At 41.5% G+C, this 14,225-nt stretch overlaps 2 non-coding genes across 2 annotated transcripts; both read right to left on the bottom strand.

Moving 5' to 3' along the window:
* Nucleotides 1-6,196: 6,196 nt before the first annotated feature.
* Nucleotides 6,197-6,303, bottom strand: LOC112085973. The gene has a single exon (XR_002899222.1). It is a non-coding gene; the product is annotated as a small nucleolar RNA R71 (small nucleolar RNA).
* A 2,931-nt stretch (nucleotides 6,304-9,234) lies between these two features.
* Nucleotides 9,235-9,339, bottom strand: LOC112085980. The gene has a single exon (XR_002899229.1). It is a non-coding gene; the product is annotated as a small nucleolar RNA R71 (small nucleolar RNA).
* Between the last annotated feature and the right edge of the window lie 4,886 nt (nucleotides 9,340-14,225).

Genomic DNA, 14,225 nt, shown 5'->3' with positions numbered 1-14,225 from the left:
TATGGAGCAGCTTGTAGCCGAGGGGGATTGGTCTATAAACAATGGAGCTAAGGCTAATAAGTCCAAGAAAGACATTGGCGTGATACCTACTCATCTATTGAACAAAGTAGATCGCTTGAGCCAGGCTGGAGAAGATGGATTACAAACCACACTGGTTTTGATTCAAGCTCAAGTAGATCAACAATAGGGTAAGTGGCTCAGTTGTACTCTTTTTTCCTTACCTTTAGTTTTGTCCCAATGTGTTTTCCAAAGGAAGGTTTTTAAGGAAGCAATGGTGTCTACTTCTCTTAAAGCCCAATTGTTGATTCAAGGATAATCCCAAGACAAATTTCGTCCAAGGGAAGTTCAAGAGGCTATGAGAAGGTGACTTGACTAAATTTTACTTATCTTTCTCTTTAAATAAGCTTGTAATCTCTTATGAGAACTCATCCTGGATCGGATCATCAAACTTTTATCAACTAAAACTCTCTCTTTCTCTTATCAAATCTAGACGACTTTCTCTTGTTTCTTAAGAGTGATTCGCTGCTTGTGCAGCATCTTTATCATCTCTAATCTCTTTGTTTTCTCTTGTTTCTTAAGAGTGAATCGCTGCTTCTGCAGAATCTTTTTCATTTATCTCCTATCTCTTGGGATCAAATTAAACTCTGAACACCAACCTTATCTTATCAATTCTTCAAACAGAAGTTTATTCCGTAAACTTCTGTCTCTAATCTATCTCTTACCAAAAATTATGAGTGTCTATCATTGGGAGGATCACATCATGTGCGGACAAGCGTCGAAAAGATTTTGATTTCGCGGTGGGCGATCAAGTCTATCTAAAGATGATCACGTTTAAAGGAAGAGCTAGAACTTCCAAGACGGGAAAGCTTGATCCAAGGTACATAGGACCATTCTGGATTGTGGAAAGGGTTGGGGCAGTCGCATACAAGTTGGACTTACCACAGGAGATGGAAGTTTTCCACAATGTTTTCCATGTATCACAACTAAGGAAGTGCTTAATGGATTGATAACACCGTATTTGTACCGATTTTCACCATTTATTTCAAATGGTTTTTCAAAGGTTTTAATCATTTTTAGGAATTTTTATTATGATTTCTCTATGTTTGTAGTTTCAATGCTATTTTCAGGAAACTTAGATAAAAATATGGCAAAATAGAAAAAATCCATATTTTTAGCCCAGAGTCAGACCGTCAGAAGTTCAGCATCAAATGAAGACTTTCTCACCGTCTGATCCAGCTCAAATTTTGGAGGCATTCAAGAGGAGACAACAAGCTTTCCATAGCACTTTACATAAGGACAAACCAACGGTGCAATCAAAAGTTATTCGAAGAGCAAGTTGACCAAATTCACCAGTCTCAGAAGACTCTTACCCGCGACAAACAAGTGTTTTGCCTGCCCCGGAAGACTCTCACCCCCGGTGGACGTATGCCGAGCCACAAGGCCCAACATCAAAGCCCATTTCACCATTCCTTTTCAGAGAAGCCCTAATAAGACTTGGAAGACCTTAAGACCTATAAATACATTTCTTGGCAGTCCTAATCGGGTGTGTGCTCCTGTATTTAGATTTTGAGCCACCAAACTTTGTATTTTTAGGGTTAGGCGATGGAGAAGGGGGTTCTTCCCTGGATCCATTGTTCTTTCTATTTTTTATCCAATTAGCTTTTATAATTCTTTCTTCTGCATATTTCATGTCTTTTATCATTCCCTGCATCACGTAGACCAGAGAGTCAAGTTTCTAAAGAGTCATCGATAGGATATATGTTCGATTAGGATTTCTAAGTTTCTAAACCATATTCTTGATCTCATCTCTTATAAGTTATTCATATTTCATGAGAGTGGATTCATGACCTATTCTCTGAACCTAAGATCGATCAGAGCCACAATAGTACTGTATCAGATCATCCGTACCTAGCTTCACAAGAACATAGTCGCTACAAGAGTCAAGAGCTACCTGTAGAGAAAATGTGAGCAAACATATTCAATGATGAATGCATGATCTTATCCCTGGCATGAGAGCGAGAGTTAATTGTCAGATTTAAGTGATTAGTTGGTTAAAAAAACGAGAGTTGGTTAATCATACACATGCCTATTCCAGTTCCATGCAGATCCCATAAATAGATAAGGATAAATCGCCCTGAAGCTAATTGGAAATGCTTTGACATCTGTTAGAGTAAACCGGAGAAGTCTAAATCGCCCACTATGAGTCTAGAGTCCTTAGTTTGAGTCGAACACCCTTGAGATATTCTTTTAGCAACTCATTTTCATTGCATTTAATTTCTCGTAAATATTAGAATAGGTTTAGTTTAGGATCCCGTAACCAAAAATCCCAAACCCCCATATGTTTATGACTTCGCTTACTCTCCCAGTTTGGTGTTTCCTTGCAGATTAGACATCATCCCTGTGGATCGACACCCTAAGTCCTACAACGTACATCTGTGCACTTTCAGACATTTGGGTTTTATAAATTTAAAACTCCGGACCAACGGGCTTGCAAAAGACGAGCAACCCTGATGCCCATCAAAGTTTTTGGCACCGTTTCCGGGTAAGTCTGTAGCCGCTGGAGGTTTAACCCAAGAAGGTTCAACCGCAGAAGGCTATATATATGTCGAGTTTCTGCCTAAACGCCATAGGAAGTAAACCGAACTCATAAACACCCTAAATTTTTAATTTCTGCTTATTCTTTCTTCTGCTTGCCCTAGTTTCAGATTCTTTGAAGCATGAATCATCCAAGAAGAAACCCTAATCTTGATTGAAAGTTTTGCAACCTGTGTGAAGCTCCCCGCACATGTGAATCACCATTCAGGCATGATTCCAACAACCTGGATTGGATCCCTGATATATTCATAAATTGCATCATTTAATGTACATATTCTAGTCTAAATCATGTCTCATTTGCATGCATTTTAGGTCTCTAGGCATTGTTTTAGGACTTAGCAGATTGCATTAGGTCCAAAAGAGTTTTGCATGCTTTGGAGTGTTAAACAGGTGCTTTTGGAGTTTATTTGGAGTGGAGGATGTGATTCAGATGAAGAAATTGACTTGAAATTATCAAAAATGGTGAAAAGGAGCAATTTTGGGTTTCTCGGCAAAATGATGTACTGATGGCCGAAGATTCTCGGCCAAAATCCTTCCCGCGGGTAGCTCTCTCGGCCAAAAACACGTACCGCGGTCAAGTCTCTCGGCCAAAAATCCCGGCTGCAGATACATTTCCAAAATCGCGTCACTGGAAGATCTTTCCGGCCGATTCAGCTTACAGGGTCTTCAAAAAAGTTGGAGATAATTGAGTCACGAACCCAGGAAAGGTTGAATCAGGGTATTTGGAGCACTGATCTGAAAGATATGGTCTCCGGAAGACAGACCTCTCTCGCATCCATTCCGGAGCAATCTGATACTACTGAATGATCGCTTGTCCGGGGAACCTTCCGGTCCGATTCAGTTGTCGGGTGCTTCGTCAAATGTGGAGAAGATTGGATCATGTTTCCATACCAGATGGAATCATAGAATTTGGAGGCGTGAGTAGAGAGTTAAGCTCACCGGAAGGCACGCCTATCTCGCTACCGTTTTGGACTGACCCGATGAGCTCCAAAGATTGCGAAGGACGATGCACTTCCAGACCGATTCAGTCTACAGGTCCTTCATCAAGATTTTAGATATTTGAGTCTTCTTTCCAGAGCGTTTAAGATCATTCAATTTGAAGCCATGAACAAGAAGATAACATTTCCGGAATAGACACATGTCTAGAAGCCTCTTTCTGAGCGTGTCAATGTACTGCAAAGATGAGCCCTCCGGGGAACCTTCCACTTCCCAAGCGCTGAGGGTTTCTTCATCAAGATTCGAGATAATTGAGTCCTCTTTCCAGAACAGTTGAGATCGTTCCATTTGGAGTTGTGAGGCGTGAGTTCCGGAAGAATAGAGACACACCTATCCTTCGAGCACCAAGAGCGTGGAAATTGTAGTGTAAGGATGGCACGGTGGAATGCCACGGTCCACATCTGACCGTGGAACTTGATGCGATCCTTTGGGGTTTGACACGGTTTCCACACCATGGTCTACACTTGACCGTGGCAAGACAACACTTGGGATCATTCAGAGCTTCGGGACTTGACACGGCCATGCATCACGACCAAAGGGAATCCGTGGCACCAAGATTCATCCAAGAACAGAAGCTTCGGGACTTGACACAGTCACTTGCCACGGCTTGACCAAGAGCTGCTAGACCGTGGCAAACCTCATCTTTACCCACCAAATCCGGGTCAGTACCCGGTTTGTTCCGGGCTGACCCGGTCCATAACACTTAGTATAAATACTTTTTTTGGAAAAAACCCTATGAGCATCTTATCTTCTACTTAGTTTCTCTCTTGTTTTCTTTCCTTTTCAGTGTAAAAACGAGTTTGATCAAGAGATATCTAGCAGATTTAATCATCTTAACGCTGTTTCTTATCATCTGATCATCTCATTTCTGCTTCTAATCATGGTTAACATCATCTCTTGCAAAAGATTAGATGTGTTCTTCATGATTAGTGAGTAGTCATCTTTTAAGCTTCTAGGTGTGTAGATTAGGGTGCTTAGATGTTTGATTTATGATGCTTAGGGACTAGATTCTCATTTCATTTCCTTAGTTAGCTGTTCCTAATGCTAGATCTTTGCACATCACTCTGGTCTAGAGCTTAGGCAAATCTCCACCCATAAGGTGTTTGATGAAATGCCTGAATGAAAGCTAACTAAGGGTTTATGCATTAATGCCATGGGAATGTTTGTTAATTGCATAAATGACATATTAGAACTGTTTCTTAATGCTCATTAGTTCATATTTCACAAATGGGAATTTGGTTTGAAAGTGGATTAGTGTAGAGATTAATGCCTTCATGAGAGGATTAGTCTAGATTAGAGTTCTAAGTTGAAATGTTTGAGATCATGTGATTGCTTGCTATGTCTTTCTGTGTAAGATTCAGTCTTCTTGGTTGAGAGATTGTTTGGTCACTTACTAGGCTTGATGCATTATGCTTGTTGATTGCTTGATTATATCTAATGGTTGTTAGACTTGATTAAGTGATTAGCAAAGGGATTATTGTCATGGGAATGAATTAATCTGCTTTTGAAGTCTAGACTAAGAGTAACTTGCATTGCATTATTGTTCTTAGCATCATGAATTAATTTCTACAGCACCCTAATCAATGATCACATCTAGAGGTTTAGCTTTTATCATTTGCTTAATCATCATCACTTTGTTTTGTTTGCTTGCTTTGTTTAGTTCATTCATCATAGCTTGCTTGTTTCTTGCTTTATGCTTTCTTGTTACTTTGTTCACACCAAAACTCATATTTGATCACTTGACTTAAGAGCTTATCACATAAACTAGTGCCTAACTACCACACATATGGATTGACACGCCTTATACAACTTTGACAAGGGGATTGATAACCCATCTAAGACCTGAAAAATCTTAGTTATCAATTGGCGCTGTTGCCATATTGTGTGCGGATTGTTAGCATTGGTTTCTGATATAGTTTTTGAGATCAAGTTTCTTTTGTTTTACTGATCACCTTTCAAGCTCTGTCTTTGTTTTCAGGTTTATGATCACAAGAAGCCAAGCCAGAAGACAAAGAGAAAGAGCTGTTCACTTGGAGAGGTTAGGAATGAATCAGAAAGTTAGGAATGAGCATCAGGCTCAAAAACCTGATCACGGTCAAAGAGCTGGTAATGGTATTGGAATTCAAGCTCAACAGGCTCAGATCCATCAGGCACACGCTCATGGTAACCAGAACCAAGACCTACCTCAAGTTAACCAGCCCCAACCTTTACCCAACCCACCCATACGTCATCAGCCTCAACCAGTCTTTGTTGGTGAGAATGACCGAGCTTATGCACACCAGTATGGAGCAGGAAACAGGCCACCTCCTGTCCAAAACAACAACTTTGAGGTGAAGGCCTCTTTGATCAATATGGTTCAGAATCAGAAGTTCCATGGCTTACCTATAGAGGATCCCTTGGAGCATCTGGATCAGTTTGACAGAGTTTGTGATCTCACTAAGATCAATGGAGTATCTGAAGACGCTTCAAACTGATATTGTTCCCGTTCAGCCTTGGAGATAAAGCACATCATTGGGAAAAGAACATCCCAAGAGGATCTATCCACACATGGGAGCAATGCAAGATTGCCTTTCTATCCAAGTTTTTCTCAAGCTCAAGGACTGCAAAGCTAAGGAACCAGATTTCCAGCTTCACTCAACATTCTAATGAGACCTTTGGAGAAGCTTTGGACAGGTTTAGAAGCTACACAAATAAGTGTCCACATCATGGCTTTTCAGAAGCCTCACTCCTTTGCACTTTGTATAGAGGAGTTGTTCCTAAGATCATGATTCAGTTGGACACAGCATCAAATGGAAATTTCTTGGCAAAAGAAATCAATGCAGCTATGGAACTTGTTGAGAACTTAGCCATGAGCCAAGACACTTATGGGGAAGATTATGATAGAAGCTATAGAGGAGAAGATTCTGGTAGACACCAAGGACTGGAAGAGAAGTTTAAAGTGCTGAATATAAAGCTTGACAAAGCCCTAGCTGCCACTCAAAAGCCTATACACTATGTGAGTGAGGAGAAGAGATGCTTCACAAATATCAATGAAGAGGGTCTCACTCAAGAGGAGTTGCACTTCATTGGGAATCAAAACAAGTTCAATGGTTACAACAACTTCAACAAACACCAGAACTTGTCCTATAGGAGCAACAATGTGGCCAACCCCCAAGACCAAATATACACTCCTCAAAGCTTTGTCCAACAGAATCAGTACCAAGGTAACTCCCAAGGTCAACAGGGTTTTCAGCAACCAGCGGTTCATAATCAAGGGAATAGCTTCAATAACCAACTCAGCTTCCACCAACAAAGGCCACCACCACCTGGTTTTGCCCCACCACCTGTTCAACAAAGTCCTGATTTCAATGTTGTTCTCCAACAGCTCTTAATAGGACAACAAAAGATGGTATCCGACCTGGAGACACTAGGAGCTGAAATAAAGCCTATTAAAAAGAACAAAGGCATCTGCACTTTTGAACCACAAGTATATCTTCCTTGTAAAGCTCTTCAAAACTCAAAAGATTACTGCAACGCCATCTACTGCAATGATGACCATTCAGCTGCTGTGCAAGAAATATAAGACCTTCTCTATGGTCAAGTCTCTAGTGAACCTGCACAAACTCATGCACCTTGCAACATGGTTTACACTTGTGACAATGAGCTTCAAGAGCAATTCTCAGAAGATGAAGAGTACGGTTTGTTTGTAGAAGATGCAAACCCTGGAGACAATTCATCTAGTAGCTGAAACAGTTCAAATCCTCTTACCCAACCCCTCTCACCACAGTCCAAGAGAAGCGCAATATCCACTTCTATGTGTTCAAGGAACAACTTCACAATGTTCAAACTGACCAACCAGTTGTTAAGTAAAAAAGGCTTGCAAAGAAGAGATTTCCAAAGGAAAGAAGGCAGCTGCTGAGGCTGGTGAAGCTAGTGCTGTTGGTGCTGATGATGATGGTATGCCTCCACCTCAAAAACGCTATGGAGGAAACAGATACCGCTTTGACGATCACAATTGGGAAGAGCCAGGCACCTCAGGATTTAGAGCTCAGCAAAAGATTGGTGTCCTTCAGTAATGGTGCAAGTATCAGGATAAAACAATACACAAGATGGCTAAGTGTATCAAGAAGATGAAAAAGAGATTCAATAAGCTTGAGAACCCATGCAAGGAAGGATCTCCACCACCAGTTTCACCAAGACGCCAAGAAGAGGTTGGAGAAAGTTCCACCACCTGAATAGCATTGGTACCATACGACAAACAGTTGGTTATGATCACGACAGTGACGTAGTCATACCGCCGTACTCTAGCTCTAGAACCTTATATTTTGATATCCGTCAATCCCAATCTATCATCCCTAGTGTTAAAACCGATTATGATCCCTATGGAGTTCCCGAAAGCTCAGCGTTTTTAGTCATAGTTTACAAACCAATCAGTTTTTACTTGCTTATTTAGATCTACATTTCAATTGCTTTAGTTCGATATTTTGTTGCTTTATTTGCTTTCTATTCGATTTTTCTACTTGTTTTTTAGGATAGATTTATTTGGTTTCTTTAGTTTTAGTTTAATCCGTGACAAACAACCAACCTCTAAAACCAATCTAGTCTAGACATAAAGTTAGAAATCGTAGAAGAATAGCAGGCACACAAATCTCTGTGGATTCGATCCCGAAATACTACAACTGATTAGCTGTGCACTTGCGGCTTTCATTTGTTTTTGTTAGGGGTAAAACTTGTTCCCTCAAGCAGTTGACACGCATCAAGTTTTGTGGCGCCGTTGCCGGGGATTTGTTTCGCTGCCTTTTGTTATTTTTCTGGTTCTAATTTCAGTTTTAGACACCTGATCTCTAGTTCTTTCTTAAAGTTTGCTGAATTTTCTTTCCCTTCTTTTTTTTCTCTTAATTTCATGAATACCAGGCGCAGACCTGTAGGAAACATTCCACTTCTTGACGAGATAGACAGACACGAAAGAGAATTTCGAAGACTTAGACCAACGCAAGGAATGGCCAACAAGGACCAGCCTGGAGATCCTATTAACCGAGCTTTAAATATGGATCAAGATGGGTCCGAACATGGAGAAAATGAAGAGAACGATCACAAAGGAGGTGATCATGCTCGACAAGATGGAGAAGAGGATGAGGTTCCTCCAAGAAACCATCAAAACCGCGAGAGAGGAGAACGTGAAGACCTTGATGCACCTATCAATGCAGCTGATGGTGACCACCAGGGAATGCAGCCGAATGGACGCGTTAACCGCCCTGTTTAGCCAGCAAATCAACACCGAAGACAAGCCAGGAACCATAGCATAGCTGATTTCGATGCACCTACTCAAAATTTTCAGAACCGATCCGCAATTCAAGTACCATTTCCAAACCGGAATAAGTTTCAAGTCAAGCCTCAAATCATCTCATTGTTGAAACAAAACCAACTCCATGGAGTTCCTTCTGAACATCCAATGGATCATATCGAGCTCTTTGAAGAAATCTGCAGCATGATGAGATCAAACCAAGTTCCAGCAGACTATTTAAAGTGTAAGTTGTTCCCTTTTCCATTAGCAGACAAAGCTCACTGTTGGTTGAAATCTTTGCCTGCAGGATTGATTACTAATTGGGAAGAATGTAAAACTGTTTTCCTGAATCACTTCTATACTAAGTCAAGGTCGAACTTGTTGAGAACAAAGATCTCAAGCTTTCAGTAAGGACCGACTGAACGTTTCTATGAAGCCTGGGAACATTTTAAGGAGTATGAACGTGATTGCCCTCCCCATGGATTTCCCGGATCAAGCCTGCTGAGCACATTTTACCGAGGTTCGCAACCAAAATAGAGACTTTCGCTTGATACAGTTAGCAATGGAGATTTTGGACAAAAGACGATAACACAAGGAAGAGCCCTCATCGAGAATTTGGCTCAAGCCAATAGCAATGATTGTCCTGAATACGATCGCTCGACAAAGCAAATCGGAACAGACAACAAGGAGATAACCGAGTTGAAGAACATGATGAGCCAGCTTTTGAAGAGCAACAATCGCCCAATCCATGTTTGTGAGACCAACAATGGCACAGAAGACGGAGGACCTAGTATTATCGATCACATTAATCAAGCCTTTCAAGAAGAAGAGGTGAACTATGTAGGAGCACAAGCACCATATCCAAATCGCTTCAACAATGGCTTCAATTACAACTTCCGGAATGCAAGTTACAACAATCTCTCTTACCGCAATCCAAATGTGGAGAATCCTCAAGATCAGTACTACCCACCACAGCAAAAATCCTTCCAAAACAAATTCCAAGGTGGAAATTTCGGAGGGACAGGAGCTTATCAACCACGACAGCCCTATAACTATCAAGGTACGGGTTTTAACAATCAATTTGTACAACAGCAAGGAGTCACGACGAACCAGCTAGCTTCACAAATCGGAAGACTTGAACAGTACATCCAACAGCTTGTTATGACAAATGAGAAAGCATCTAAAGACATGAACGTGAAGGTTGACTGCATGTACAATGACCTGAACGGGAAGTTTGAAACTTTATCTTCGCACGTCAAAAAGCTAGACGTACAAGTTGTCCAAACAGCCGACTCTATGAAGAGGCAAAGTGGAGCTCTTCGCGGAAGAGTGGAGGATAACCCTAAGAGGTTTTGCAATACCATAACCACACTGTCCGAAGAAGAAGCCAGAACCGATGGAAAGGATGAAGAAACCCCAATCTTTGTACCACTTTACAAGGATGTCGATGCAAAGCAACCACCATTCAAGCTACCTCAACGTTCACCGTTTCAAAGGCTTACAGAAGCCGACGATCCGGGATGTTTTGTTTTCTAATGTTTCATTTCAGGAATCTGTGCGATTCTGGAGCCAATGTCAACATCATGTCAAAGACATTTGCCAAAAAATTGGGCATAAAAACTTTAAAAACATCGATGGTCAAGGTTATCTTTGGAGATTCATATCAAAAAGATACTGAAAGGGCGATTCATGATCTACAAGTTCTAGTAGGGTACAAGATTGTTCCAGCAGATTTCCAAGTCCTGGTAATGGATCAAGACAAGGAGAGACCACTCATTTTCGGGAGACCATTCCTGGCCACTGTAGGAGCAGTAATGGATCACGCAAACCGACATGCTGTCTTTCTCAATATAGATCGCAGAAGATTTTACCCGACTGTCCTAGATGATTTTCCGAGCAAAGGAAACCGGCCGAAAGAGAAAGAAAAGGAGAAGCCGAGAGCTTTTGCAATGATCAAGATCATCATTCCACCAGATGCGACAACACTAGTGAGAACCAAATCCAGGAGCTGATCGAAAACACAAAAAGGGTTTTAAACAATGTTAAAGTCCGAAAGAAGAGTAAAGGAAAGAAGACGGCTCCTCAAGGAGAAGAAGTAAAACCTCCAGCGACCGGAAGTGATAAAGGCACATCAAGTGGAGTGCCATTCAAATCAGCTTGACTTTTCATGCCTACGTCGAGCTAAACGACTTAAAACAAAAGCGCTTAATGGGAGGCAACCCATTTAGGTACTCTTTCTTTTAGTTTTCTTTTCCTTTTTACAATTTATGTTTTCCTTTTCTTTTAAGTTTCAGGTATTTTTAATAAAAAAAAAACACAAAAAAAAATCAGAAAATTAGAAAAACCGAGAAAAAAGGAGAGGTCTTTAGCTGCTCGGCCCGGCAGAAAACCGGAAAGTTAAACAAAGGCCACAGGAAGAAGGGCCGCGGTCGCGACCAACCGACACGCGGCCAACGCATCATCTACCGCGGCACCGTGAATGTGACCACGGCCGAGCCTATAACCACCGCGGTCGCGCGTCTCCTGACCACAGCCGTTGGTCGTTGAGATGGGAACTCGGACCGCCGCTTTTCAAAAGTTACCTGGTGATTCCCGGTGTTTCCCGGTGTTACCCGGTGATTCCCGGTGATTCCTGGTGATTTCCCGGTGTTACCCGGTGATTCCCGGTGTTTTCCCGGTGTTTCCTGGTGTTACCCGGTGATTCCCGGTGATTTTCCGGTGATTCCCGAAGCATTCCTGGTAAAGCCCGATAAGATTTCCCGTAAGTTTAAACCCCCGTTGCGTACAAGACAAGAAAGGTAAGTTCCCGTAAACTTTTGATTTCCCGAAAATTTCCCGCTTTCGCTACAAAAACGCTTTTTAAAGAAAGGAAATGCACTTTTTGGATCAAAAACTCTTTTTTCTCTTCTGTTCCAAAAGACTCGGAGATTTAGGAGATAGAACATCTTTTTCAATTCTTAAGCTTTTTAAGAGATTCTTGACCCAAACCTCACTCTTTTTCAAAGCTGATTTCAAATATATCATCAAATCTCTCTTTCCAGCAAGGTATGAAGCTCAAACTCGCCATTTTTAATTGATTTTGGAATTTAGGGTTTTCTTAAAAAGCCCAAATCTTGGTTTATTAATGGTGAAAATAGCTTAAGAACATTAGATAATCCTTCTAGGTTATCTGAAAATTGATTTTAACACATAGCTTAAGAGGAATTGAGATTCTTGAAATTTGGATTCTATATGCTTTATAAAAATCGAATTTCGAACAGCAAAATTGGTAAATTTGATTAAGTCTTGTGTGATTAGTGGTTAGTACTAGGTAACCTATAGATTTTACATGGAAATTGCTCATTAAAACCGATTTTTAAAAGATTTCTATGTTGAGAACATCAAAAATCCGAATCTGGTCATGAACTACTCGATTTCTTCGATTCAATGCTAATTTTGCTTGCTTGTGGTTTTAACTAATCTCTTGATACTAGGATTAGTATAACTGATCGTTAATGTATTAAAATGAGCATCCATATTCACTCTTTTTCCAAGAATCATCTCGTCTTGTAGGAAAAATGGAACAAAACAGATCCCGAAGAAGCCGTCACACTGGTGACAGCTCTGAGGACATTCCCGATGATGTTACTCTTGGAGAGTATATGCTGAACCAAGCCAGACCGAGAAGAAGAAACTACGTGATGAGACTGCTCCAGCACTCAAGAGAAACACGAGCAACTCTCGAGCCACCACAGATCCGATACATTGGGAAAGAGATCAACCCAAGAGTGGACTACGCAAGATGTTTCAAGATGCTGAATATCAAACCTACTCCTTGCATTGATTATCATACACTTGAGATGCTTGGAATTAGAGAAGATGTAATCTGGTATATCGATGCACTTAAGCTGAGACCCTACATGGAGCTGAACCTTCCAACTTATCCTGAGCTAATCCACGAGTTCTTAGCAACTTTCACCCTCCACCACACGAAGAGGAGGAACCCCAGAGCGTCTGACGGCATCTTGTCATTCTCTATCCGCGGACAGACTTACTCACTCACCATTTCTGCACTTTGTTAAGCTCTTAAGCTTCCATACATTGATGGCATTCACCTTGAAGATGAACCTGATTTTGACCTATGGAGAGAGATGGGTCATGGCGTCTATGATAGCGGGAGATCCAAGTCAGCCCTTTTTACTCATCCTGCAGTGAGAGTTGTGCACAAACTCTTAGCACACACGATTTTCTCTAGAGCCAACATGGGATGTGTTTTGAAGACCGAGCTCATTACACTTCAGATGCCATTTATGGACGACCCACGACTTGCCTGCTTTGCCTGGATCATAGCACAGAACATGGTGAAGGTGAAGCATGATTTACATGGTTGCGAGGACGCTACTCCAGCTTACGGGAGCGCTATTACAGCGATACTAGAGGCTGTAGGATTCGACTTCTCATATGATGATCCACTTCCTGATGTCTGGTATGATCTACTCTATCTCTCTCGCGATCACACTATCTCTCGTGCCGCTTTCGATCCAGACAAGTTTGGTTACAAGTATTGCACTGGCACCGAGGAGCACCGAGTCTGCTTACCTTCAGCATCAGTCCCGAGATTGTGTAACGGAGGACGTACGCGGTGGACTCCGGAACACGATGAGTTTCTGCCATCTGTGCCTCGTCTACCATTCACCAACGGCCAATACATAGTGGCCAAGGCAAAGCGCGATGCAGCTGCGGCCCGTGCTCACTTTCAGCCATCTGTTTCGACTGGCCACACCTCATCATCGACATCATCACACACACATTCTGATCTGGAGCATAGAGTTGAGAGACAAGGATGACGCTTTGAGCGCGTTGTCACTTTCCTACAGGAGCAGCACCAGTTCGAAGCAGACACATCGGAGGATGAGTGATTGATCAGCACTTCACTGTCATTTGACAGCCATCACGGTTCTATCATCATTTTCTTTTCTTATTTTATTTTTCCTTTTATTCACCGTCTTCTCATCAACTTTTTCACACTGAGGACAGTGTGATTTAAGTCTGGGGGAGGATGTTTATCCGTACTAATCATTTTCTTACTTTTGCTTTCAAAATTTCAAGTACTTTTTAAATTTTAATACGTAACCCATTCGCCCTTAAGTATTTTTCAGGAATGCTTGACACAAAACTATGATGATTTAGACCTGCACGCTTCTACACTATGAATGATAGCTCATTTGTGGTTAGCACTAGACTAGGCGGTAGCTAGAATACTTGCACTACGAACTCCCACCAGAGGACTTCTATTCATGGAGATTCTTTCTGACAAGATATACTAGCTCATTTTATTTGACCTTAATATTGATATCTAACTTTCTCATCATTGATTTTAGGCAGGCATCAA

The sequence above is a fragment of the Eutrema salsugineum genome, unplaced genomic scaffold (genome assembly GCF_000478725.1).
Source record: "Eutrema salsugineum unplaced genomic scaffold, Eutsalg1_0 scaffold_26, whole genome shotgun sequence".
In the NCBI taxonomy this organism is placed as follows: Eukaryota; Viridiplantae; Streptophyta; class Magnoliopsida; order Brassicales; family Brassicaceae; genus Eutrema; species Eutrema salsugineum.
This window is presented reverse-complemented; position numbering and strand designations above follow the sequence as displayed.